At 42.7% G+C, this 27909-nt stretch overlaps 1 protein-coding gene and 1 pseudogene across 4 annotated transcripts in view; both read right to left on the reverse strand.

Annotated features, from left to right (window-relative positions):
- Osbpl10 (oxysterol binding protein like 10) overlaps positions 1-27909 on the reverse strand; it is a 287054-nt gene that overhangs the window by 95648 nt on the left and 163497 nt on the right. The window lies entirely within an intron of this gene.
- Positions 9231-11163, reverse strand: LOC134477851 (large ribosomal subunit protein eL20-like; annotated as a pseudogene).

A 27909-nucleotide genomic window follows, 5' to 3' on the forward strand; every position in this document is an offset into this window, starting at 1 on the left:
GAGTAGTTGGGAGAAAGAGCAAATAGATACATGAAGATGTGCACCTGGCATCTCCTTGAGAGCTGAGAGCAGTGGTTGTTACCCTTAGTCCTGACTGTCTACTTGACTGGACTGAGAAACACATAGGAAATTAGTAAAGCACACTTCTGGGTTTATGACATGCATTTCCAGGGATGACTGGCACATGAGACACAACACTAAAGGGAGAGTCCTGCCCTGGAGGTGAAGGCATCGACCAACAGGCTGGAATGGGACGCACACAGGAGGAGGAGGAAAGCCTGCCTGCACACGTTCTCACTATTGCCCTGCTTCCTGGCCGTCATGAGGTGAGCAGTTTCTACCTTGGAGTCAGGCGGCCATGGACTGAACTACCTGAAACTCTGAGGCACACTAGATCTTTCCCCTTCTAACTTGATTTTCTCAGCTATTTTGTCATAGAGACAAAAAGCTGACTAACATCACGGCCTGAGTTACCCCAGAGTATCCACTTGTCTACTCCCTCAGTTCAGGATCTCACCTCTACTCACTTCTGCCATATTTGATCCAATATGGAACTCTGGTGCTTATGAGATATAAAGTTTTTTTTATAGGAAATTTCACTGTGCTGCCCAAATTGGCCTGCCGCTCCTCCCTCGGTCTCCTGAGTAGCTGGGACTACAGGTACAATTGCTGCACCTACCTGCACATCATCATGAGAGACTGGCATCAAATGGATCATCAGTTAACACTTTTATCAGCTCAATAATGAGACACTGCACTAAAGTTACACGCTGGTAAGACGGGACTGTCAGGCTTATAAAGTTTCCTGTCAGAGAGTGCTGAAGTATACTACCTACAAGTTCCTTTGCTAAGATCCACTGTAACCAAGCCCCAAACACCTCATCTTTCTTTCATTTGTAGTGCAATTTCACAATGAAAACCCTGTAAAGGGCCAGGTTATAGAGGAGTTGAAGCTCTAAAAGCTCAATTCACACTGCTCTCTCAGTTTATACCTTTTCCAGGGATTTCTCAGGTCTAGAAAATAGCTCAACTAGCTATGATGTCTATTTTCCACCCCCCAACCAGTCCCATGGACCTAACACTTGAAATAACCTTGTGAAAATTATAATTACTAAAAGGAGCTCTGGATTTAGCTACACATGAGGCAATTCTCTCTCAAGAGCCCTTGAGTTTTCCTCATATAATGGAAATTAAAACAGTTCTTTTCAAGTGAATAATTTTGTTTCCCATGACTATCACCAAACTAAAGACACAAATATCTGGGCCAGCGGTGGCCACTTGAAAAGACAGGGTTTGGAAAGTAGAACAGGGGGAAATTCTCACAAAACGCAGCTTGTCTTACTTCTCATGAATGTACTTGGATAACTTTGCACCTCTCCATTTTCTCATGTACGACTGCCTAGAAATCCTTTCCTTCTCATTCTTCATAGTCAGAGTCCTACAGGATTCCACATCTCTTCTCAGTTCTTCTAGAAGTCCTCATTTCCTAGGTTGGAAGTCGCCCTGGTCGAGGCCCTATCAGCTTTGATCTTTTCTCTGTAAGACCTGCAGGTGAGGAGAACAGGCTCCTGCCCTGTTCTCTCTACACCTGGTGAGGGCCAGGTGATACCAGTCAAATCTCCAGCCAACCACTGAGCACACCCTTTAGTCTCCAGATCCATAACTCAACCTTTGGATTTGATCTTTCCAGGAAAAAGAATGTCCACATCAGTTGCTACACTTGTGTAAGCTCGACTGCCTATTTTTGGCTAATCTGGGCATTTATAAGAAGGAAAATACATCTCCCTTTCAGTATAGAAAATATTTAGAAATTATTTCCCTTTAGACTTATCTGTGTACTATTAATTCATTGTCATTAAACTTTTAGAACATGTATAATATTAGCTATTCTTCCAGATATTTTCTCATGTTTCCCAACAGCAAAATAAATGCTGTAATTCTTTCCACACAATACATATTTCACTCCAGGAATAAATTAACTATTTTCACATATATTTAGTTGTAATACAAGGTAATAATCAGCATAAGGAAATACTTACTGGCTCCCTTTTCTTTTGCTGGCTTTTTACCTTACCATTTACCCTGATCCAATAAACTAGAAACTCAAAAAAAAAGAAAAAAAAAAAAAAAAAAAAAGCATGTCTTCTAGTTTAAAAAAATTTTTAATATTCTTCAAACTGAAATATATGCTAGATTTTAATAAAGCTGCCTTTGTTTTTAAGGGCAATTTCTCCAGCATTCGCAGTAAGTAGATTTTTCCCTTAAGGGCTCTATAGCTCTGAGGAGCCTGGCCCATTTGAAGAGCAAGGGTCATCTTTACCCACACGACTGCTGCCCCCTACTGACCAAAGGATGGACATCTTTGCCAGACACAGCCCACTCGGCGGAAATGGTGGCTGAAACACCTACTGGTGTCAAGTCCTATGGAAAGCAAGATAGAAGCCATTAAGGGATGGTCCCTGTGTTGGTTATCTTCCTCTCATTGTTAAGACAAAACACTTGGCACCCAAAATTAAAGTGGGAAAGATTTATTCAGTTCACAGTCTACAGAAGTTTCAGTCCGTAATCAGGTGACTCCCAGTTAGGGTAGCATGGCTGAGGGGCGAGCATTCATGGTGGAAGAAAATAGAAAAAGAAAGAAGAGCAAAAGGGGGAGAACCAAGACCCTTTCTATCTCCTACACTATATGCAAGCTTCCTGCCCCAGGAGGGGGTAGCACTCACACCCATAATCCCAGCACTGGACCATGAATCAGTCACAAATTAGAAGCCCGCACCCAAGACTGCATGAGGCTTTTGGGAGACATCCAGACACAAACCACAGCAGTGCCTTAAAGTCCTAGGAAACAAAAGAGAAGTCAAGGCATGAACATATAAAATAAAGACCACCTCAAAATTACACTGCTATAAGAGTTACAGAGTCAGGACTGCTAGGACAGACCAGTAGGAGTCTCGGATGGGTACAGTAGGGAAGATGAAGAGACCGGTGGTTCCCAACATTTTCCCATTAAGAAACCACTAGTCTCTTCATTCACTCTCCCAGGCTGCATGCTTTCACTAATTCTCCTGCAGAAGAAAACGAGAGCAGAGCACCCAGTAACTATGTACTTAATTCCAGATAACAGCAAAAAAAAAAAGTAACTTTAATTTTATTTTTTACTTTTAGTTATTTTTAAATGGGGGGAGGAGGTGGCTTATAGAGCCCTTAGGAAGAAATTTCAAAATCTATGAACCCTAACCTAGTGTCTCAATGGGATTTTCAAAGGGTCTGGGAATACAGACAAAATACAACTAGTGACAAAGTTCTGTACCTAGAATTTTTTCATCCTGAGGAAACAATCCTTAACATTCACTAGAGTCCCAAAGGGGACTTGTGGCCAATGATAAATCAACAAACATATTAAAGGGTAGGCCCAGTGACATCCAGCAAGGAACTCCTGACACAGACAGAGAGGTCATTTCTATCCTAAGAGGCTGACATTCAAGTTTACATTGAAGAAAAAGTCTATTTTCCCTTTTAATTTGGGGAAAAGTGGGAGAGGGTTATACCAGCCCACCCAACTTTATACTCCATATCACTCTCTGTTATGGTTTATGTCTGGTTGTCCCCCCAAAGCCTCAAGTAATCATAGAAGGGGCAGTCTTTTCAGAAATGGCTGAATCTAGAGTTGTGATTGGTTCATGGTCTAATGCTGGGATTAGGGGTGTGAATGTTACACCACTCAAGGGTGGATAGCCTGCATACAATATAAGAGATTGAAAGGGTCTTGCTCTCTTCTTCCTCTGCTGTTGCTTTTGCTGTTTGGCACCATCATGAATGGTTGCCCCCCTGCCAGGTGCCATCCTGCCTTAGAACCAGCCAATTATGAATTGAAACCTCTACAAGCTGTGAGCTAAATAAACCTTGCCTCCTTTAACTTTGAGTGTAGGTATTTTGTCTTAGCAGTAAAAAAAAGTAACAAAGACACTCTCTATTGACAATGTCAAAGGTTTTCAAAAGTAGGAGTAGGCAAGCACAACAGACTATAATTCTTTTTTTTTGTCGTTTTCTTTTTTATCGGTACTGGGGATCGAACTCTGGACTGCCTGCTTGCAAGGCAGGTGCTTATGCCGCTGAGCTAAATCCCCAGCCTCTATAATTCTTAACTACTGATACTGTGTGGTCAACTCTCCACACAGAGTCAGTCTCTGTTTACTGATCTGACCAGACAGAGTTTCTAACACTTGCTATGTTATCCTATGTAGACACTGACTAGCTAAATGTAGGTGGGTACTAATTTAGAACTCAGCTTCATGAAAAAGAAGTGAAGAATGCATCCAAATTCCTAGCCAGTGAACTTGCTTTTTGGTAAAAACAGCATGTTCTCCACCCTCCCTATTGAGAAGCAGCAGAAGCTGGTGTCTAGAGATGCAGGCTCAGGAATCCTTACTCATTGCAACACTGGGCATGCTGTTTCATCTTGCTTGGCCTCAGTTTCCTAAGCTGAAAGATGGGCCTCAGAATAGCTCTTAATACTCTTTACAACAATCTAAGTGATATCAATAAAGGTGAAACCTCTGGAAGTGTTCCCAACATACCTAAGTGTTATACAGGAGTCTATGCTGCTTTTGTTCCTCTGTTTCCAACAACTAAATGTGACTAAGGTAACATGCTCAGACTAGTGACGTGCTGTGGGAAACAGTAGCACAAGTACCAGCAAGGGTGATGGTGAACAACAGTGCAAAAGTAAACACAAACTGAGATCTGTTGTCCCGGGTCATTTCAGCCAAACATCATAAAACCTTTTTATGTAAGAAGCAAAACATCCAACGCAAGGCTTTGTACTTCTCTTACCTGCCTAAAAGTAGTTTTACAAATAACTATCAATTAGTCAGTTCTCATTCACAGTAATTATGTTACACAAAGTCTCTGCGAACACAGAGGCAGGGAATACTGAGCTGTCCCTCCACAGGAATGGAAGGGTAGGTTTCTGGAATCCTCTAGCTGCAACATTTTCATCAACCAAAGCACCATGTGCCAAGGCGCTTGTTAAACCAGGCCATTGCATTAGTGTGGAAAACCGGCTCTTCGTATAACTTGATTCTCTTATTGGCAGCTTCACTTTCCAGGTTTTGTTGCTCTTGTGATCAACTGGGTACAAAAATATTAAATGAGAAATTCCAGAACAATTCATGAAAAAATAAATTTGCAGGGGCTGGGGATTTAGCTCAGCAGCATAAGTACCTGCCTGGCAAGCAGGCAGTGGTGAGTTCGATCCCTGGTACCGATAAAAATGAAAAAAAGACAAAAAAATAAAATAAATTTGCAAATATGAAGTGCATGCATCTCATAATAATCCTGAATAAAACTCATCAGGTCATCTTGGTAGATTTTATCTATGGTACAGATGAGAAAATTACATCCAAAAGTAGTCAGCATCTTGCCAGAGGCCACCTTACTGACAGACCCCAGAGCAAGGATTCACCCCGCTCCATAGCCCCAGAGCCAGAATGTGTGGCACGACAGGACCCAGTGCCCTCTGTGTCCATCCCCTGGGCCTCTCCGTATGAAGTCCTAACACAATACAGGGCAGCACCTTATTCGGCCTCCACTGAAAACCTGTACATCTGGCAATAATTCACTTGTCTTTGCAAATGCCTCCCTGTGCAATTTAATCCCACTGTGAATATCAATTTTAAGTTCCAAATTAATGTTAGCAAGTAGGATGATTTGCAAACATCAACTATGTGAATGAGGATAAGCTTTATTTTTAAAATTCACCCTCAGTTTCCTGATCGTCACAACCTTCCTCACCTACAAATTTAACACTTTCCATGCAACATCAACTTTTGAAATGTGAGGATCAAGGATTTAATTTTTGCTGACTTTGGGTGACATAACCAAAATAATTTTTCGGTGTGCAGCTCCACAACAATGATATCCACTATCCTTTTTAAAAGTCATTCTCTAGGGCCGGGGATTTAGCTCCGTGGCATAAGCACCTACCTGCCTGGCAAGCACGAGGTCCTGAATTTGATCCTCAGTACCAAAAGTCAGTCTTTATCTCATAAATCCATACTGGCTGATTTCTATTTTTCATAGATTCATATGAGGGAGTGGATTCTGAGACAGGGTCTCACTATGCAATTTAGGCTGGCCTCAAATTCACAGCGATTCTTCTGCCTCTGCCTTCCAAGTGTTGGGATTATAACAGTATGCCACCTGCCCAGCCATGATATTACTTTAGTACTTTCCAGAGTGGTTACACATGAAGACTGGCCTTTTTAGAGTGTACCATACTTTGAATAAAGCTGAGTGCACAGCCAACATCACTATCACTCATGCACAAGCATATCTAACACAGGAATTTCACCTGTGCTACAACTTCACAGCCTTCTTGTACTTAGTAATAGCAGGCAGCACTCAGCACTCTACCTGTCAACCATGCAAGATGGCAAAACCACCAGCGCAATGCACAGATACACGAAAACATGCCCTAAACAGATCAGCAATAGGACACTGGTTTTAAAGTATGCAACAGAAATAAGACGGCAGGTGACTGCCTTGTGCCTCTGCTAGAAGAGACATGCAACTGACTGAAAGTTTCACAGCTCTGGGAGAGTCATGAATGACCAAGAAGGCACCCAAATACTGGTTCTGGGGGGTCACAAATAATTAACACAGAGTAGGCAAATTTGCCATACAGGATCTGTGACTAATAAAGATCAACCATGTAGTTTTAAGTTATTGGAGTATTTTGAAAGTCTAGAGCCACCAAACTAATACAAGTAACTCAAATCTCAAAAGGAAACTATATAACACTGTGTATGTGTGTGCCTGTGCCTATATGTACGTTTACCCAAAACCACTCAGTCCAATTCTCTTTTCACTTAACTGTAGGCCTCTCTGATTACTAAGAGAAGACAGACACTTATTCACCACTATCACTACTTTAAAACAGGCAGCCTAACCTGACTCAATTATTGTAACATTGTGATGAATGGTAAATTACAACAATCTTTGCCACTGCAGTTATTCAAGTTCAGAAAATACACTCAAAAGACATGCCCCCCAAAGCTTTAAAAGTATTGATTTGGATGTAGAATAACGCTGCTCAAGCACCCCCCACACCCCATCTTTTTTGTTTTGTTTTCTTCCCAGTGAATCATTCTCTGGGCAGCTCTTACACAAACCTTACTGGATTTCACAACACAGATCATCCCTTCAGGTGCTAAATGATGCTCACCGATGGGTTCCACTCCGCTTCCTTTAAGTGGTGGTGTTTCCTTCACAGCTCACAGAGGCATCATATTTTAAAGATTTTTTAAGGGGAAAAGAACTAGGGCTGGATTTTCAGCCTTGGAAGTATTAAACAGGGGTGACATCCTCAGCACAGGGGAAGAGCAGTAAAAATTCTGTCCCTGGAGTTACCCTTCCAGGGGAGCAAGACTTGCCATCACTAAGCAGGCAAGTGTGCACTGTGCTGGGGTTGAGCACCATGGAGAGAAGTCCAGCAGGGAAAAGAGCAGGAGACACATAGGGATGCAATCTTCAGTAGGCGGACAACCTAGGTGACCTTGAAATAACTAGCATAAGGAAATAAAAAGCAGCAGTGCGCAGAGCCAAAGAAAAGATGTTCCAAGAAGAGGTGGAGGAAATGCAAAGGCCCAAGTTCTACCTGGCCAGTCGGGGAGAGGGAAGACAATCCTCTATGTGAGAAGGGCTGCATGAGTGGGTTGGTTTGATTTAGATGGAGTGCACTAGCTTTTAAAAAACTGATAGAACCCTCCCTATGCACCACCCAGGTTCAGTAACTGTTAATACCTACCGTATTTGCTTTATCAACACGCATGCATCTCTCTCTCCCATGCATACCTCTTTCCTTTGCGTCTGACCTCATGTTACAGCTATCTTAAAATCTCACCCTTTGTATTTCTGCAGACATCTCCTAAAACCCAGGACATTCCCTTCCCTGTACACAATTCCACATCTGACTTCCTATCATTAACAGTACTGTCATTAAATCATTTGTAGTCCATAGGCAGATGCCCCAGTTAGCAACCGAATTATGTATTTTGGATTTGCTGCTAGTGTCTCGTGTCTCTTTTTAATGGTTAAGTCTTCCACCATCTTCTTCCATGATATTGATATTTACAAGAGATGGCGTTGCATGGGGCAGCTCACGTTGTGGCTCTGCCTACTTCAAGGTGGTGTTTAATTGCGCGTGCCTCCCCCACCCCTCTTCCCTGTATTTTCTGTATACTAGGAAGGCAGGAATGAAAATTTAATTCAATGGTCAGGCCTCTGCATCCCATCAGCAGGCACACCCAGGCAGGGATCCCACAGCAGTGCAGGTGTGAGATGCAAATGAGGTGCACACTGCCAAGGACTCCTCTAACCACTTACCAGCCAACCACATCAATACAGAATGGCCAAAAATTCTGTCATCTTGTTAATTTTTGTAAGGTAATATAGTAGGAAATACAAAAGTGACAATTTCATGGAATCTATTCAGTACAAGAATGGGATGGTTGAAATGACTCCTCCCGAGGGACACTCAGGAATAGTTAGTACATAAACAAACATGCCATCTGAATGATGCTGGGGTAAACTGTCAAGTGGTCACGTGATGCTGCTGCCCTTGTAAAGAGCCATTGATCTTTGGTACCTTTTGCATACCACCACCACCCCTTAATAATAGCCTAGACACCAGTAACTGTCACCCAGTGACTTTGCATTCCTAAATGACATTGCCTAAATCACTATCTCACTGGGCATTGCAATGTGATTTTCCATCATTCTTTCTACATTGAGTAGCTGACACCCACCCCTCCTCATCACCACCACCACTTCTGTAGTTACTGTCATTAGAGATGCAGAAAGCACCTTTTTCATTCCAAATGTTATAAAATAGTACATTATCTTCTTGACACAACTCCATAAACCTTTGAGCACTTCCTGCTTCCTGGTACTATAAAACATCCCAGGCTTATTTTGTACTTTTCAGACTCCAAACCCAGAATGAGCCATTTCAGGGTTGGCAAGTTTCAAATAAAGAAAATTATCTTGACATTTAAAAGAATCACTGTGTCATGAGGAAGGTTGGAGGCAAGAACACCAGGTGGTGAGGGCTGGTAGCGGAGGAGATGGTCATGGGGTCAGAGTCTGGGTGTATTTTAAAGGAAGAGGCACTGAGAATGTCTTAAAATTCTGATAGGGGATAAAAAGAAAAATGGAATAAATGTGGGAAAAAAGGCCTCAGGGTTTGGAGTATGGAAGGATGGGTTTCCGCTTATTAATACCAGAGACAGAGGAGCAAGTTTTTGTTGCTTGCTTGTAGAGACAAAGAAAAGATATATAGCAAGAAGAAATATTCAGTTTTGGATACACGAATGTAAATACTTTTTAACTACTGACTGAGTATCCCAGTGCCACAAGAAGCCAGGACAGGAGACATTCACTCAGAGGTGGTCAGTGTAGTCTATATTTAAAGTCACAACTCTGGAAGCTGAGGCAGGAGGATCACATGTTAGCCTAGCCTGGGACACTTAGTGAACTCCTTTCTCAAAATAAAAAGGGTTGGGAAGTGAAAGCCATATAGGACTTCAAAGCAAGATAATGGGAAACAGACAAAGGCTACCATAATATATCTTGTTATCTTCCCAATAGCTGCCCATACCATCAAACATAATAAAATGAAACAAAACAGTGAAAATGATGCAGAACTTCAAAACAAGATAATAGATTAATAGTGGCTACCATAATGCCCCATCATCTTCAAAATAGCTGCCCATACCATCAGTCTGTTTGTTTGTTTGTTTGTTGTCTTTTTGAGACAGGGTCTCACTATGCAATTCAGGCTGGCCCTGAACTCACTTTGTAGTCCAGGCTGGTCTCAGAGTCCCAAAGATCCTCCTGCCTCAGCCTCCCAAGTGCTGGGATTACAGATGTGTGCCACCACGCCCAGCCCAAAAAAATTTTAAAAGAATGAAAGTGTGTTATTTGTATATATGTATACGAAGATGTTTAGCTATGTCAGATGTATAAGTATATATTGCAAAACAGAATATAAAGACAAAAGTACAATTTACCCATAATCCTATTTCTTACTTTACAATTTATTTTTTATTTTTTGCAGGTGCAGTGTGGTGCTGAGTTTACTGGCACAGCTGCAGCCACCCCTACAAGAAAGTGTTGGGCCTCCTGGTGGTGAAGCAGGGCTTGTGCTGGCAATGCAGGGCCTGGTGGGGCAGAGGGAACTTGATCTTGGAATCGTGGAACTTCTTGACAGCCAACTGCTACAATCTCTTCCTCCTTCATGATCTGGATGGGTGCTGGTGCAGTGCCAAGCGCCCATGTCCTGGTAGCACTGGGTGACAGTGCCTGCCACAGTCAGGTTGCGGTACTCCTGGTACATACTGTGGGTGCCACTGCAGGAGTCCTACCTAGCCCATGCAGGTGCCGAAGCTCTTCACCCTCAGGGAGGATTTCCCAAACCCTGCGCACAGATGATCATCTCCCTGGAAGACTTCCTCATTTTCTTCAGCTGGGATAGGAAGTACCAGAACCAGGACTTGGGTGTGAAAATCCCCATGTGGTAGAGAGGCGGAGTGCTGCACTTCAGGATGGGCAGACAGCACCCCACCACCTTGTATTCCCAGAATGTGCCTGATGCCTTCATGGCGATACCCCGCTGGCTGCCACCCCTAAAGGAAGCCCTACTTTATAATTTAAAAAGCACAGGCAAAATGGCTCAACATCCCTCCTCATGGCAAAAGCACAATCAAAAACAGTGAGGTGCCATTTCAATACCTACTAGGATGATAATCATTTTAAAAAGTGGGAAATCACACAAGTTGGCAAGGATGTGACACGACGGGAACTTTTGCACATTAGTGACGGGAATGGAAAATGCCAACAGTGTGGCGAGTCCTCAAAGAACACAACTTTCTAATTTTTATCTAAAAAAATCAAAGCTAACCAAGAATTTACACTGAATACTTAAATTTAGTGTAAAAATTCAGTGAATAACAGAATAGCAAGACTTAGGAGCACGTTAACACTGGTCTTCAGAACCAGTTCTCTTCTGGAAACTTCTAAAAGCCAGACAGCAAAGGGACTCCTTCAGCCCTGAGAAGCGCAGCACATGTAACCGATCCGGCTCACCCTCCCATGGTCTCAAGAGGCCAGGAAACAAACCACAGCAGTGAGCTTTGCGGTCAGCTCCTAATTAGTTACTTAGACATTTTTATGGTACACTTTCCCATACATTTTATAATATATTTTTCCTTGGTCCTAGGGATTGAGCCCAGGATCTTCACAGCTGGCCCCAAACTCACTTTGTAGCCCAGCCTGGCTTTAGATACACGGTGATTCTCCTGCTTTTCTTCCTATCAGGATCCCAGGTATGCACCCCCACATCTAGCTCCACAACCTTTTAAAATTTTAATACAGCTTCCTTCTGTGCTAGGATTACAAGCATGTGCCAGCATGCTGGGCTTCTTTCCCAATTTCTAGGAAATCTTTCTACAACAGGAGAATTGGCCCTTCATCTAATAGCTGGAACTTTCCCCAGGTTGACCTTGCTTTTGGTGTATTTTGAGGTCAGGAAATCTTTATTTTCTGATGACAAACTTATGATTCTTTTGATTTTTGCTTAAGATTTTTTGAGAGTTTTAAAAGGCTTTACTGCTCCAAAGTACCTTGGACCATTTATGTTGCTTTAGAAAAATACATGAAACTGGGTAATTTATAAATAACAGCAGTTTACTTCTCATAGTTCAGGAGGCCGAGAAGACCAAGATCAAGCGCTGGCTGACGTGCTGTTCTGAAGAGGTCTTGTTCACAGAAGGACATCTCCTGCTGGGTCCTCACAGGTCACAGGAAGAAGGGAGGCGAATGCTGGGTGCTCCACACAGAGCAGAAGCCGTGGGAGAGCAAGGAGCCGCTGCTCCCTACAGCCCTTGTGCGAAGCACTAGTCACCTTTTGAAGGCCTCGTCCTTGAAAGCTGCTGCACTGAGGATTTGAGTTTCAACAAGGTCTGGATGGGGCTGGAGGTTGAGGTGGGAGATTCAGACATGGCTGGCTGGGCCCTGTCAATCACAAAGATCCATGTCCAGAGGGAGACTGAGCAACCGGATGTGACTCTCAGTCACAGCCAGGACGCGTGGGTTCTCACAGACTGGATCTGAAGTACATAAAAGGCTATGGCCACTGACCCCACAGCCACGGCAGTCTTGCTGTCTTGCTGTCCTGTTTCTGCACTGGCCCCTTCTACTTATGGAACATTATCTCTTCTTACTCTTTTCCTTCCACTCTTCACTTTTTCCCTTTTCTTCCTTTACTTTAAATAGAAGTTGTATTTATCTGTTTACTAGTTACCCAGGCAATTCTTTGCACAGGACAGAAAGGGCCTGGGATCTTCAGACACTGTGCTGTCCAGCAGCAGGGGGAGGAGGGCAAAAAATAATACGTTCCCATATGATTCCTTTGAGCTCAGTCTCACTTTTCACACCCAAGTCTTCGCTCTGTTTAGAACACGCCTTGGCGCACTTCTCAAGTAACGCTATTGACTGCAACCCATCACCCTTCAGACCGCAAATGCCTCCCAGACCTTGGTCCCCTCCTCCAGGAGATAAACAGCATTACCTGCTTGACAGGCTGGGCTCTCATGAATGAGAAAACTATGTGCCAGTGTCCTACACAAGACTCAGAAAAGGTGGTGGATGCAACTGCCCCCTCCTGCTTCTTCATTTCTCTTGATCTTTTTGCCTGAGTAATTATCTGCCTACTTAAAAGCATAACAAATATCACAGGGAAATCAAATTGTCATTATTTGGGGTCAGAGATTTAGCTCAGTGGCACAGCATCTGCCTGGCAAGTGTTCAGTCCTGAGTTCAATTCCCAGTACCCAAAAAACATTAAATTGTCACTATTTTTTGAAAATCATTAAACAAATTTGATTAAGACTAAAATCGGGTTTTAGGGCTATTTGTGGATTGATTAGACCACTCTCAGTCTAGACCCGTCATATATAATGAGCTTGGAAGATCTGAGAACAGACTGACACAGTAGATTCTCTGGGAAGGACCAGCTAGATGGTTCAGCCACACCCATCCTATTGGTCACCAGACAACATGTCACAGATAGGCACTCAAACCCAGGTTCATTCACAGACCAAAGACTCAGCGTTTTCTGATAGGAAATTTGAGATGTTTCACGCATGCAGATGTCAGGAAAATTTTTAAAATAAAGATTTGGAATAGCATTTTGTCAACAGGGTGCCTATTTAAATAAATTACAATCACAGGGAACTATCTGGAAATAAGTATAGACATAGAATATGAGTTACTTTTCATATATATAAATAAAATATAGATGGAAACATTATGGGAGAAAGATGGTACTTCCCCTGCCCACACTAACAAATGTATGAACAGTATGGATGTAAACTGATAAAGATGAGAAAACATTAAAATGCAGGGTTTCCTCTTAACACTCTTTCACACTCGTGTTATATTTTTCCCCTCTGGAATAAGGCTATCTAGCGGTCAGCTTGTGGCTACATTTCAGAGATGTCAGCAAAGTGAGGTAAACTATTTTTTCTAGATTCCTCAACATGCAGAGACACTGATAAAAGTTACTGTTACAAATTTTACCCCAGAAAAGGATCACTTTCACAATGCTATTTTAAAAAAGGTAACTTTTATCAAAGTGGAATAAATGTCAAAACAAGTCTCAAAGAAATTATAGAAGGCTGTTTTTGTCCAATTCTTAATTTAATTTAGTTCTTTTCCTGGTTCCATCTGCTGGCGACAGGTAAGCACGTAACTCTTGATCTTGTGTTGCAAATTTAATGGGGTATGGGATATGGAAACTGGAAGATATTCAGGAAACTAACAATTATAGATAATCCAAAAAGCTCACCTTTTCTAATGTTTAAGGACTTTTTAAAACTCCCATTTCAAATGGCTTTGTATAATTATTAAAATATTATATATGTGAGGCTAAGGCAAGAGGATTGCACGTTCAAAGTCAGCCTGCTCAACTTAGTGAGAAGCTGTCTCAAAATTTTAAAAAGGGCTGAGCATGTACCTCAGATCCCATGGTTCAATTCCCAGTACCATAAACAAAACAAAATGGTTCCATTAAGTATTATAGGAAATTTGGAAATACAGAAAAAAATAAAGGAGGAAATAAAACTTAACTATGATCCATTAATCCAGATAAGACACTCAAGTTTGGTGTACTTTTAGGATACAAATATTTAATAAAACATGCAGATGTACATGAATGGCCTATAAATTATGTGGCCTTAAAACTCCACACTTGGAATCCAGTTGAAGGTATCCTGGACAGCAAGAGTAGTGGATAGCATCAGGGAGCACCTTCAGGATTTGAGTACATCATGATGTAGTAGAAGTCTGGCCAGACCTTGGAAGAGAAATCCAATTTGGAAACTCCTGAACAATTAACACAGATTTGCAAAGTGAAAATCTCAACTACAGAATTTTCCCACAGTGCACCGGGCAGAGCAGACTGAAGTTAGAAGTCCCTGCATGCCATCCACGTGTGGGAGAAGTGGTGGGCCAAGGTGAGAGCCAAGGGCATCATCAGTACGGGGGGGTGCTGTCTTGCGAAAGGCATGGTGACAGAAAGAGTCCAACTGGGACAATCAGGATGGCTGAAAGTGAGGGGGTATGCAGCACCTCTGGAAACGGGACTGGCGATATCACAGGGGGACCATGAGACCCACCTGAGCCAAGAGAACAGGCTAGAAGAAGCTGAGACACTCCAGAAAGATTCCTAGGGGCACCCATGACACCTGGGTCTTTTGCCAAAAATAGAGAGTACTTTATCTTTGCAACGTGAGTTGCACAATGAATAAACCTGTGATTTTTAAAGTACACATGCTGCACTTGCATGCTTCATTAATGTTTTAAATTGGAATCATGATACAGATTTTCATGACTGACTTGTTTCCTTTAAAATATTACGACTACTTCGCCACGCTGTTACCTGAAAGGCTATCCCATGTTCCTTAATGTGACTGCTCCTCCTGCTGAGTGACAACTGATGAGACTTTAGGTGAACAATTACTAAAACCACAATTACTAAGATAAAAGTTACAGATAATCAATAAGCATGTGACATTTTTCAATCTCATAACTAATTACCGAAATGCAAATTAGAAGACCAGTTAGGTGCTTCATCTGCCTAGCAAGTTGGTCAAATTTTGCAATATAATGTTGGCAAGGGTTCAGGAAAGTGAGTGGTCAAATACATTATCAGCCAAGGGTGTAAATTAGGAGGACTTTTCTTTGGGCCATTTGGCAATTTGTTCCCAAAGCCTTTAAAAGACCACCCATGTGTGGCAGTACTCGTGAACCCTTGAGTATATGCTCAGCAAGAAACATGTCTGGAATCACCCTCTGAATAATTAAGAGCTGATCTACTATCACATATATAAAATTCGCACATTTCTGTATCATAGATGTTAGATTCACCCTCTGCTGACTACTCAATACTAACGGATAAAGGGTAAAAGATGAGGAGGATACCTCATGGATTCTGCGGCTTTCTTCTTGCCAGCTGCAGGCAGAGATGACACAGGTGACTCCTTGAAACCAAAACCAATCTCTAGGATCTGACTCCAAAGCCTGAATTTGGTAACTTGGAAGCCCCAACCACCCACTGCCACCTAGTGACCCCTGAAATGAACACATACACAATGTCACCCACAGGATGCAACCTATATCCTTTATGGGGAAAGAGGCTTAGGTCACTTGAGTCAGATCCCCCGGAAGGACATGAAAGATCCACTGCTTAGCTCAGAGGGTCAGATGGCAAAGGAGACAGACGTGCTGCCTAAGAAAAACTCACTGCAATGTTACCCCCGTCCTAAGCCATAGGTGGAGGACTCCTTGGTTGGCTGGCTTGAGGCACTGAACATTCCAGACTCCTAAGCAACTCACCAAAAGCAAAAGAGGACAAAGAAGTCTCAATTCTAGGCCACTTGCATCATGAAAATAATCACAGCAGAAAAAATATCTGTGTAGCCCTTGTGCACAACATAACATTTTTATTTTTTAAAAAGTGTCATTTTTAATGCAGGAACAGCCAGCTCTTCTACAAATCTGACTCTATGCTAGAGGAAAACTCTTGTCGTATAGAAGCATTATACATCTTCTCAGACCTCAGAGGCTGGCAGGATGTGCACAGTGGCGTTTAGAGGAAGAATTAATGTGAGGGCACATTTTCGGGCCCAAACCTTCCATTTAGCAAAAGCCAAGCAGCTACAGTATTTAGTACGCATCTGAAGCCAAATGGGGGAAGTCTGGGGACAGAGCTATCAAGGAAGGATTAACACAAAATGAAGTGCGGATGCACTTACCCTGAGGTCCTGACATTTTCTGATAGCCTGGCGTATTTTTTATAAGTATTCATGGCAGAGTGAATTCAGTCTTACAGCCTCGAGACAGCTCACTCTACTCAAGTCCCGATGTGCATTTATCTCAAAACCATCGCCCAGCACAAACTTGAGTTCTTACTGACTACAGGAAAGAGCGCATGGGGGCTCCTTCCCCGCTCCCAACAGGACACCACTGAAAGGTTCAGAATTACTTAAAAGTGACAGCTTGTTTTTGTTTGGCACATATGGGTCTATTTTAAATTCTGAGCTCTCCAGAGTCCAGAGAATAATAAGAACTCACTTTGTCCTCAAGGACTCATAATTTGGATCTCCCGAAAGATAAGCACAAATCTCCCTTCCTTGCGATGCAAAGGTAGTAACCATCAATTGAACCAATTTCGTCAGCTCCCCTATTTCACACAGCTTTCCCTATTCACAAGCCAATCAAAGGGGGCAGAAATACCTTCCTAATTCCTTCTGTCTCTTTCACATCCTGCCTCCTCCTGGCACCTACACCTCCTGTGAACTCCCAGCTGGCAGAAGCAGAAGCTTTTGTCATTTTCTCTCTCCCTAAAATAGCTTCAACAGTAGACGCAGCCAGACAGGACAGCTTCCCTCAGCTCTGCTCAAGTTTTCAGTACAGCAATCAAGCCCCCATTTGTATGACCCCTATGGCACAAATCATTTATGTAGAATATTAAAATATATGGAGGATTTTTCCAAGATTTCTAAAATTAGACATAACAATCAGCAGTAAGTGTCTGATCGTGGAACAGCATATTTACCATGCTATTATTAGGCTTAAATGCTTTGAGGGTTTAGGCATCAAATGTGGAAATTACACTAAGAATCCTGAACTGCACATTAAATACCCGCTCACCCAGGCCCTCAATATTAGGAATTGAACCCAGGGCCTTCTGTATAGAGCTACATTGCTTTTAGTTTTATTTTGACACAAGGGCTCACTAACTTGCTAAACTGCGCAGGCTAAGTTCAAATTTACCATCCTCCTGTTCAGCCCCTCATAGTGCTGGGGTTACAGGCATGCACCACACCCAGGTATCTTCACCTTTTGGAAACCAGAGGAGCTCACAGATAGGTCAATTTTCTTTTTTTTTTTTTTTAATTTTATTTTTTAATTTTATTTAAGGAGAATAGAAAAAAAAGCAGAGAAAGGGTACAAGTTATACAGATTTACAGAAAAAAAATAAACAGTAGGAAATCACTAGTTAATGGATTACATATTGTCATCTTAGAAATAATTGTTCAAGTCACAAAATTAAAGCTTGTAAAATGGACATTCCAACAATGATACAGTTTTCTACAGCTTTTTGTTTGTTTTGGTACCAGGAATCAAACACAACCTCCTGCTTGCCAGGCAGATGCTATGCCACTGAACTATATCTTCCTCGGCTGCTCTCCTATGATTTTCTTAAAAACCACTTCTGATTTACAAAGTAACATGGAATTATGACAACTGAAGTTTTCCAATGAAAAAGCAACTGTAATTAAATTCATCCTCCTAAGAAATAATGCTGTGAAGAACACTGTACCAGAGCAAAGAAAAACAGCTTTTTCAAATACAGAGTTCAGAAAGACACATATTTTATTTATTCCTACCTCTGCAGGTCAGGGTTTCTCAGCCTCAGCTCCATCCATTTTGGGGGCCCAATAACTTGCTGTTGTGGGGCACAGTCCTGTGCATTGTAGGAGGATCAGCAGTATCCATGGCCTTGACCCACTAGACTCCAGCTGTCAGATACCACAGGCATTGCCACATGGCCTGGATTGGATGCCCACTGTTGTTCATAGTTTCTCGCAGCCGAGACTACGCTGGCATAGGACCACATCACCCAACAAGGGCTTTCCTTCAGTGTGTCAACATAGGAGTGCCAGCAACAACGTCACACGTGCCCTTTTCAAGCTGTGATGTCAGTGACCCTCTCCCTCCAGCACTTCTGCCCATTCTCTGATAGGGTCCTTCTAACAAATGGGCAACTTTACTACTCCAGGGTCAGAAGGAATCTCAAGTGTTCAAAAGCAAGGGTAAAACACTAAACTCATCCCTAGAACTTAGATGGGACTCCATCTTTATTCTGTGGTGTTTTAAAATCGTTGATTCAAGGTGTCATCTTCCTCAGGTGACAGCCAAAGGCTGACACTGGATGCAACAGACTCCTCCCGACCACTGAACTTTCTCTTGGTTCTCGGGGCTCCAGAGAGAAAACCAAGTTGAATCATTTCATCTGAATGTTTCCAATCCACAGTTTCTGTGAACCCTGAAAAGATCACAGCTACTTTTATACATCAAGATGTCCCCCAAAGCCTCCTGTGATTATAGGTAGGGCATGTTCCGAGGTGGCTGGATCTAGAGTACCTGACACCAGGATTGATTCATGGTGCAGTGCTAGGCCCAAGGGCACAAGGATTAAGGGTGTGAGTGCTAGCCACTCTGAGTAGCCAGGATAAGCTCTAAGAGGAGTTAGAAAGAGCCCTGGTAGTTCCTTGCTTGCTTTTGTCTTGCTGCCTTCTGCCTGACATGAACTACTTTTTCTCTGCAGTGCCTGTCTGCCACGCCACCTGGCCTTAGAACCGACCAATTACGGACTGAAGCCCCTATGACCTGAGCTGAATAAACCGTTCCTCCTTGGACTTTGGGTGTTGGGTGTTTTGTCTAAGCGATGAGAAAAGTAACTAAAATGGGCAACATTTTAAAGTACACACATGCCATGTTCTACCATGTGCATCAACCATAGTTCTAGTCAAAGAAGAACAATGGTATAAGCTAGTCACTTTTTGCCAGTTCCATGATACAGTATATCAGAAAGATCAACTGACAACTGAGTTCGGATTAATCCTGGAAGTGCCCAGGACCCTCCTGTGACCCTAGACATCTTCTGAGTACCATGCCTCCATCTGTTGAATGGGATTGGGAGCAGTAAGCATTATACAAATTAGCAATGGCCCTGTGTTGACCTGTCAGCCTAAAATCCACACATTTGTAGTCTACATTGCTAACTAGAATATAAATCATCTCTGGGTCCATGCCCAAAAAGCTGCCTGTCAGGCTTTCTTAACACATTTATCTACCAGTAAGGTTGAGTGTCCAATATGGTAGCCTTCAGCACACAGAACAACAGAGCATATGAAATGCAGCTAGCCCCAATCAAGATGTATGCAGTATGAGAAAAATGAACACTGAATTGAAAGATTTAATATGAAAAATATAAAATATGGATTCTATGTTGAAATCACAGTATTTTGGATAAAGTTAAAATTGATTTCTTAATTATTACTTTCAGTATGACTAGTAGAAAGTTGTTCATTACATATGTGTCATGCACTATATTTCCACAGGGCTGTGGTGACACAACCCAGGCTACCCCCATCCCTGTCATACTTGGTTCAAATTAAGAAAAGCTTTACAGAACCCCCTCCATTCTCTACTGGATTTAGTGGCAGAAAACAAGCTCCTTCAAGTTCCCTACACCACAAGTTTGCATATAAATTGCAGAAAACTGTCACTGAAGGCAGATTGCCAGAAGGGTTTCAGACACAAGACCCTTCTAGAATTTCATCTCATGTGACTCTCCAATGCCTGCCAGGCACTGTCACCCTCCAGGTCTTATCTTCCAACAGGCCAAGAAACAGCAAGGAATGGAAGAGCAGTCAGTCACCTGGTGTGACTTCCAGCTCCCCCATTTTCCCACCTGACCTTGGGCAAGTTATTTAACCTCCTCTTACCTCCATCACCTCATTTGTAAAATGCTGATCGTAACAGGGCATAGCTCATGGAGATGTGGCCAAGATGAAGAAGTCATAGTGTCTAGTGCATAATGAGCACTCAAAAAACAATAGCTAAAACCTAATGGCCTTAAACTGGTAAGAGAAGGTATTTGGCTGAAATCACAGAAATCCTATGCACGGCACCAAAAACAAACAAGCTAAAAGATTTTTTTTAAAGCTAGTAAGAACATATATGGTGGGACCTCCCTTCTAAAGGATTTTAATATGTAGTACAATGTTACACAGTAGATATCATAAACTTCCCAGACTAAAGGAATTGTGCCAATTGACTAATAAGTCCCATTTTCCCCATCAACAGAGGGCGGTTCGTTTTGTTTTGAGAGTTCATGTAGGGACCACCCAAGACCTCACATACAACCACCATATGCTCTACTACTGAGCTAAACCCCTGAGCCCCCAAAGATTTTAATATCCTCTGCCTGAGTTCTATTTAAACAATCAAGGGATAACAGGTAAGAAATTTTGAGCACAGAATGATCTTAGGGACTAGGGCTATTAATCCTAATTGTTCATTTGACTGGATTAATAGATACCTCTAGGAAGAGTTGGACTGTTTAGTGTTAACCTCATTGAGGGATTAAGTCATGGGCCAGTCCACAGCTCAGTCTACCAGGAGGTGGGGTCTGCTTGGAGGAAGTAGACTCCAGAAGCATGACTTGGAAGCAGATACCTTTTCTCTGGTTCTTTCCCTCTTAATGTCTTTCCTGGCTGCATGAGACAAGCAATGTCTCTACATCACACCTTTCTGCCATATTTCTGTACTGGGGCCAGTCTTGAACTGAAACTGCGAGCCGAAATATACTTTTCCTCCTCCATGTTGTGTAAGTCAGGTATTTTGTCCTAGCAACTGAAAGATCTCGCCCTACCTTTGCACACTAGCCTGAATCAGGCTGGCTGCAGTGCATCCCTCTGTATTCTGTGCCCTCGCACATGTAAGCCACAGGTATTCTACAAGGAGAACACGTCTTCCCACATTCTGTGCTGTCCTTTACCACGGGGGCACCTTGTTATTTTCCAAGTCAGTACATGGAATGACAGTGAGTCACAAGGAAACAGTAACATCTCCCTTGAGCATTTCAACAGTCATCGCTCTGTAACCAGGGGGACGATTCCAGGCCGAAACATCATCAGCAAAGCTGTGAATGTTTAAGTCCCTTAGATAAAATGTCATTGTGTTTTGATAAGCTTACCTACAACCTTCTCTAGAATCATCTGTAGATTCCTTACAATACCTAACATGGCATAAGTGCCATGCAAATAGTTTGTTATATGCTATTGTTTAATAATAACAAGGTTGAAAAACTCTACATGGGCAGTAGGAGTGCAAATTTTTAATGTTTTCAACCCATAGTTGCTTGCAGAAACCTGTGGACACAGGGTAGACTGCACTGCACTGTCCTCTGGTCACACACAAATATAGCAGGATCTACCTCTGGGAGCAGAGAGAAACAGTACTAATGGTCACATCAGAACAAGCTGCCAGGTCCACTGCACACACCAGCCTGCTAGCAGGAAGCCGAGCCACTGACTGTGACAGGTATGCCAACCTCTCTGGGGCCTGCTAATAAAGAATTTAAACCCAAAGACTGCTCACTATACCAAATCCTCTGAAGCTATGCTTTCTTTTCCATCCTTCAAACCACCCTCTCTCATTGAAAGCAAGTGAGTAGGCAGAGCACCACAGTTTTCAGGAATAAACTTCAGAAAATCACCCAGGGCTTTAGCCAGGAAAAAGATTTTTAATGAACCTTATTTAGGGGTTAAGTTAAAATTCATAACTGTACCATGAAATTCAGTATGCTATAAAAACTTATGATAGGCACTTAAATTTTATTTTGAAAAGAAAATCCTACTGATAACAGTGAAGGAGAGACAGAAGTTGTATAAGCCTATAATAAGAAAAATGTTATCAGAATAATTCTGTTTTCCATGCCCTTTGGCTTTCTCAAAGAGGTTTTTCTGAAGTGAGCCTAAAATAAGAGCTGGGTTTCGGGCTTTATTAATTTTCTTAGATTTTAATTTAGCTGCAAAATAATCCTTTATGGTCTCATCAACCAAAAATGTTAACCTTTTAAATGGTCTTTTCTCCACAGAGAAAGATAAGGCTGCTGAAATGGCCAGAGCAGGGAGGTCTCCAGCAAGGGCACAAAGAAGCCTAGGATTTAACTATTCTGACTTTCTTACAGGTCCTTGTGAGGAATGAGAGTTAGCAACTTTCTAGGGAATGAGATGGGATGCCTCTGTCCCTGTCTCTGTGTCTATCTCACCCCTACCCATCCTCTCTCCCATCAAGATGAAACTGGTTCATAGCTTGGTGTGGTGGTGCATTCCTATAACACCAGCTATTTAGCTGGCTGAGGCAGGAAAATCACAAGTTTGAAGCCACCTTGAAAAACTCAGCAAGACCCTGCCCTCTGCACCTCAAAGACAAAGCACTAAAAGGTCCACACAGGGCTGCACGAACACCTCCATGATACAGTTACATGATCATTATGGTCCTCAAGCCTCCCGTGTCCCCTGCAGAGACAAATAGCTACTGCTACACTACCTGCATAGAGTAAAGACTGAATAGTTGAAAATTTTATTTTGGCTGAATCAGAGAGGAAAAACCCCGGCGACCCTTGACCCATTTGGGGCAGCAACTCTGGCGTCTTGTCTCTCTGCTAACCAGGTGCAAAATCACCTCCCATCAGTCCTGAGTGTTTTGAGGCGCAGGATCTAGAGGTCAAGTTCTGAGCAGAGCCTTCCATAGCAGTCCACAGCCCAAGGTCTATCGTAAGGACCAAACCTAGAGCCTCATTCAGAGACACAGGCCTGTGGCCTGGGAGGGCCTCCTCCATGGCAAGGCATGAACAGGGCCATGAATGTCCTCTACAGTGGGCCACACAAAGGGAACTGTACCAACCTCCGATTGGTTTGTGACCAGACTATCAGTCTCTGCTTATAACAGCGCAGATCTTACGTCCTGGCAGGTCACAGGGGTGGAGTCGAAGGCATGGAAAACATTTCTGAGCTGCTCTAGCAAGGCTTCTCTGGGATACACAGAGAGCAGAAAGCACTTTAGAAGTCCGCTCTCTCATCTGACCCCATGCCCTTCTTTTCCCTTGCCAATCACCTCCCCTTCCCAGCTTTCAGCAGGGCATGCGTCTGTCCCGTCGAAGGCTGAGTTGTCCGCTTCCATCAACAAGCACAACCACGTAGCCTTGTGGCCCTTATAAGTGGTTCCTGAGTAGAGGCAAAGTGTTCAAACTCTGTCTCATTAAGAACAGTCAGGAGCACACTTCTTCCGCCCTTCCTCCCAGTTGAGGAAATGTAACACCTAGATAGCAGGTTCAACCGAGAACAGAAGACCACAGAGTGCTGATAATTGAACAAGCACCAGCAGGCACTACACAGTCACCCATGGACCCTCTATAAGAGAAGAACACACTTGCCCTGTGCCCAGACTCTGGGTTTCTCTATTACAGCATCTAAGTCTGAGGTGAATTAATTCTTCTGGTCTGAGTTTTACATAATCAGAATCTCCCAAACAATTTTTCCTAGATCAATGAGAGTGTTGTGTAAACACCAACTGCTCCATGGGACATTTGCATATGAAAATGATGGCAGATCCTGGTTTCTGATGATCCCACTCCCAGCTTCTCTACCGTGCTCCTCAGAGACAATGACAGGTTCTAGCCTCTCCTCCCTGAGGAGCACTGGCTCGAGGTCAACCTGAGCCAAAGCAGTGCGGAAGGGGCAGAGGTCCACGGACTTCCAACAATGAAGAACACCTTCGCACCGGCCACAGAGCCAATGCTAAGTCGCCGGCACAACAGGGATATATGTGCAGCCACCTTCCTTCAAACCAAAAGGAACAGCAGAATTGGCAGTGTCATCTGTGATATTTAATGTGCGCTGTTTCTGTCCAAGTATCTGCTAAGCGCATCTCATGCCTACAGGATAAACATGCCTTATCTGAAATGAATCAGACCAGAAAAGCTTCAAATTTGGGAGTTTTTTATATTTGGAAGTATTTGCATATATGTGGGGTATTCCACGACTGGGAGCCACGTTCAAACATGAAATTCATGTATGTTTCCTATAAACTTTGCCTGAAGGTAACTTTACACAATAGATTTTTGATATACGTGTACCTACATTTTGCCTGTGACACCTCACATACTGTACCATTAGGTGTGGAGTTTTCTACTGAGGCCTTATGTCAATACTCAAAGTTTCAGATTTTGGAGCATTTTAGATTTCAGGACTCCAGATTAAGGATATTCAACTTGCAATGGGTATTTTAAACACTTAAACCTTCATTAACTTTAGATATTGAAAAGCTGCAAAAAAAATTGTATAAAGTTTCTGCAGGTTAACTTCTTACATAAAAGTAAGACATTTACCAAAACCAGGAAATTCATGTTGCCAGAATACCATTACCTACATCTATGGACACTCTGAATTTCACCCAGTTTGCTAGCACTAATTGCATTATTTTTTAAACTTCAGAATCTAAACTAGGACCACTCATGTTGCCTGTAGCTATTATGTTTTCATCTTTTCTAATCTGTGCTATTTTTGAAAATTTCAGTTCAAATATTTTTAGAAACGTCCCTAGTATTTCCAAGATTGAAGTCATATGTATTTCTAGCAGGAATAGCACCGAGGTGATGTTTTGCCCTCTCAGTCACAGTGTGTATGTTGTTGTATCTCATTATTCCTATATGCTAGTATTGATTTCTTGGCACTGATGCTACTATCTTCTTTTTCTACTTATACAGGATACAATGGCACTTGTGGCATGTGCTATTCAAAGTAGGAAAATACTGTGTCTCCTAAGACTTTCACCTTTTAATCTGAGTATGCTTTGAAGGCTCTGACCTCCAACAGTCACTGCTACAGTGATGCTAGGGTTGATTTTTCTATTTCCCTGCCTCCTTCTCTGCCTTTCTAACTGGAAGCTTTCTCTAACAAATAACTGTTTCTCCCACCCTCTCCCACTTATTTACTTATTCAACTATTCCTATCATCATGATTCCTGTATATTTACATCTAAGAATAACAGCACAAGAAACTTTTAATCCTGACCCTTCTGACAATACTGCCATTGCACAGATTGGAAAATGAAGCAAGGAGAGATTTTAAACCCCTAACGTCACTCAGTTGCTCAGTGGCTGAGATACAAAGCCAGGAAAACTGACTTATAAGTTCTTAAGTAGCAAAAGTCAGCACCACTAAGGTAAATAAAGTGATAGCATCAATTACCAAGAGAGAAGAATGTGATCTACCAACTCAACAGGCCGTATTAGGGTATAAGAAAACCAAATATCCAAAGCTCTTTGTTTTAACTAGCAGAATTGCTTTAAAATTACTTGCTGTCTCCCAGACAAGCACCATTAAAGGCAGCCCTCCCCAGCCCACAGCAGACAGAATCCAACCAACCAAACCTACAGGCAGCACTCAGCAAGGACTGGGGTGGCTCCACCACCCACAAAGCCTGAATGCCAACAGCAATAAACGGCAATTTTAGTGATCTCAATGGAGCTTACAAAACCAGGCTACTTCAGGGGTTATTCAACTTTAATAAGTCTTTCCCAAGTCCTAAATCTGCATCCATCTGCAATTTATCGGGCATGTTTAAATGACAGGGGCTCTAATTTTGTGTGTCTCTTTGGTAAGAATGATCCCAACTTTAATTTAAACACAAGTAACACTTTCTCCAAGGGAGTATCTCACTTGTGTAGTCTCACAATCATGCCTGATTTCCCTTCCGGTTTTCAACATCACTGACAAAATTCATAATCAAAATTATTATTTTAATTGAATAGGCACTCAGCATCCGATGTGTCATTCTCAGTTTTGAGACCTAGCTCAGGCTTGCTCTTTAATTGAATTGACATGAGATTGTAGTTTCTTTAAAAATGAGCCATGAGCATTATTTTGTGCAAGGTGTCCTGGATGCCTCCCTCAGGACAAACTTTTATACCATGACTCATTACTTGCTGAGACTGAACAAATGTCAACCCTCACACAGGTCTTTGTGCTTGTTACCCATGACACAGTGCTTTATGCAGAAAACACCTTTTATTTCAAGCTGAAGGAAGACAGTCAATTCAACTGAAACCTACTCATGATTCACATTCACCACCTTCATGCACATGTCCAGTCACGCATGTTGCCAGTTGTATAATCTGAAATGACTAATAAATGGATTTTCTCCCACGCATATCCCACTAACAAAGAGCCTTCTTGCTCTTGTAAGAGACATAAAGGTCAGCAATTCACATGAAATACCAAAGACAAAAAGTGTCTTCCTGTAACAAAATTCTCTTTGAGGTCCACAGGACCAGAAAGGCCCTCCGCCGACCACCCAACAGCTGACAATTATGAGGTGACTGACAGAGCAACAGTTCCTGAAAATGTGCTAAGTGCCAGACACTATTCAAAGCAGCATGTGTACTTTCCCCCATCAGTCCTCAAACCGGGCAGGAATGGTGGACACCTATAATCCCAGCATTCAGGGAGGCTGAGGCAGGAGGATGACAAGTTCAAGGCCAGCCTGGGATATTTAGCAACTTACCAAGACCCTGGCTCAATCTTTAATACAGCACAAAGGCTCTGGATTCCATCCCCAATCCTGCAAAAAATAGCTTACGAAGTAACTTGCTCAAAGCCATTCAGCTCATTAGGTGGTAAAGTCACGGACTGAGTCCTGGCGGGCTAGTAACAGACCTCAAATGCTCAGGCACTACCCACACTGCCACTGCACCACTTACGTCCAGGAGAGATGAGACTCCGCCTTGCATAAGGCAAGGAGGGAAGTCCAGGAGGATCCTTGCCACTGCTCCCTCCGCCCTCTGCCCTCCGAAGGCCCCAGCAGAGTCCATTCCCACACCTGCAGGCTTTGCCAGACCTACATCCAACCTACCATTTTCCTAGGAACAAACAATGTTCACAGAAAGGTCTTCATCTAAGCCCAACTTGACTGCACAAAGGAAGGAAATTCTGGATGACCTTTCTTCATTACTGTTTGTAAACTGACTTCTTTTTCAGCTCAGTCAAGCAGAAACTGCAAGGGTTGTTATCTTTCTAATATATACTGACCAGGCATCTGCTCTGTGCCAGCAGACAAAGCCAGCCTTGGCTCTCCATGGAGTTTTATATTCTGGAGCAGGACACAGGCCCTGAGCAAATGAAGACAATATGCCAGGCAGGCGCTACCTGAACAATGAAACAAAGCGAGGAGGCAATGATGGGGACGAAGAGGAGGAAGCATCAGGAAGCCAGGCATCTGGAATGGAGAAAACAGACCTGGAAGCCCAGTGTGAGAAAGGAGTTCAACACACAGATGGAGACTGGATCACACAAAGCCTGCAGGCCACGGGTGGGATCTGGATTTCAGTGTGGGCACAATGGAAACCCACAGATGCTTCCTAACAGCTCCACGATCTGACACAATCATTAAACGATTTACACTGCATAAACAAAGGGTGAGGCCTACGGCAGAACAACAGCGAGGCAAAATGACTAACATGAAACAACTATCAATGGTTTAGTCATAGTTAGAACCAAACGCTAAAAGGAAATTAGGAGCCATTGAGGATGATGACAGAAATAAGAAACTATTTCAGGATTGGAAAATATTTAAGTGTTGCAATTCAAATGCTGGGCTATGAAAGAATGATGCACGAGTTACTTCTTCTTTCTTTGCATGAAGAACAACAGA

Source organism: Cavia porcellus, unplaced genomic scaffold (genome assembly GCF_034190915.1).
Source record: "Cavia porcellus strain 051 isolate PalLab524CR breed Dunkin Hartley unplaced genomic scaffold, mCavPor4.1 scaffold_10, whole genome shotgun sequence".
Taxonomy (NCBI): domain Eukaryota; kingdom Metazoa; phylum Chordata; class Mammalia; order Rodentia; family Caviidae; genus Cavia; species Cavia porcellus.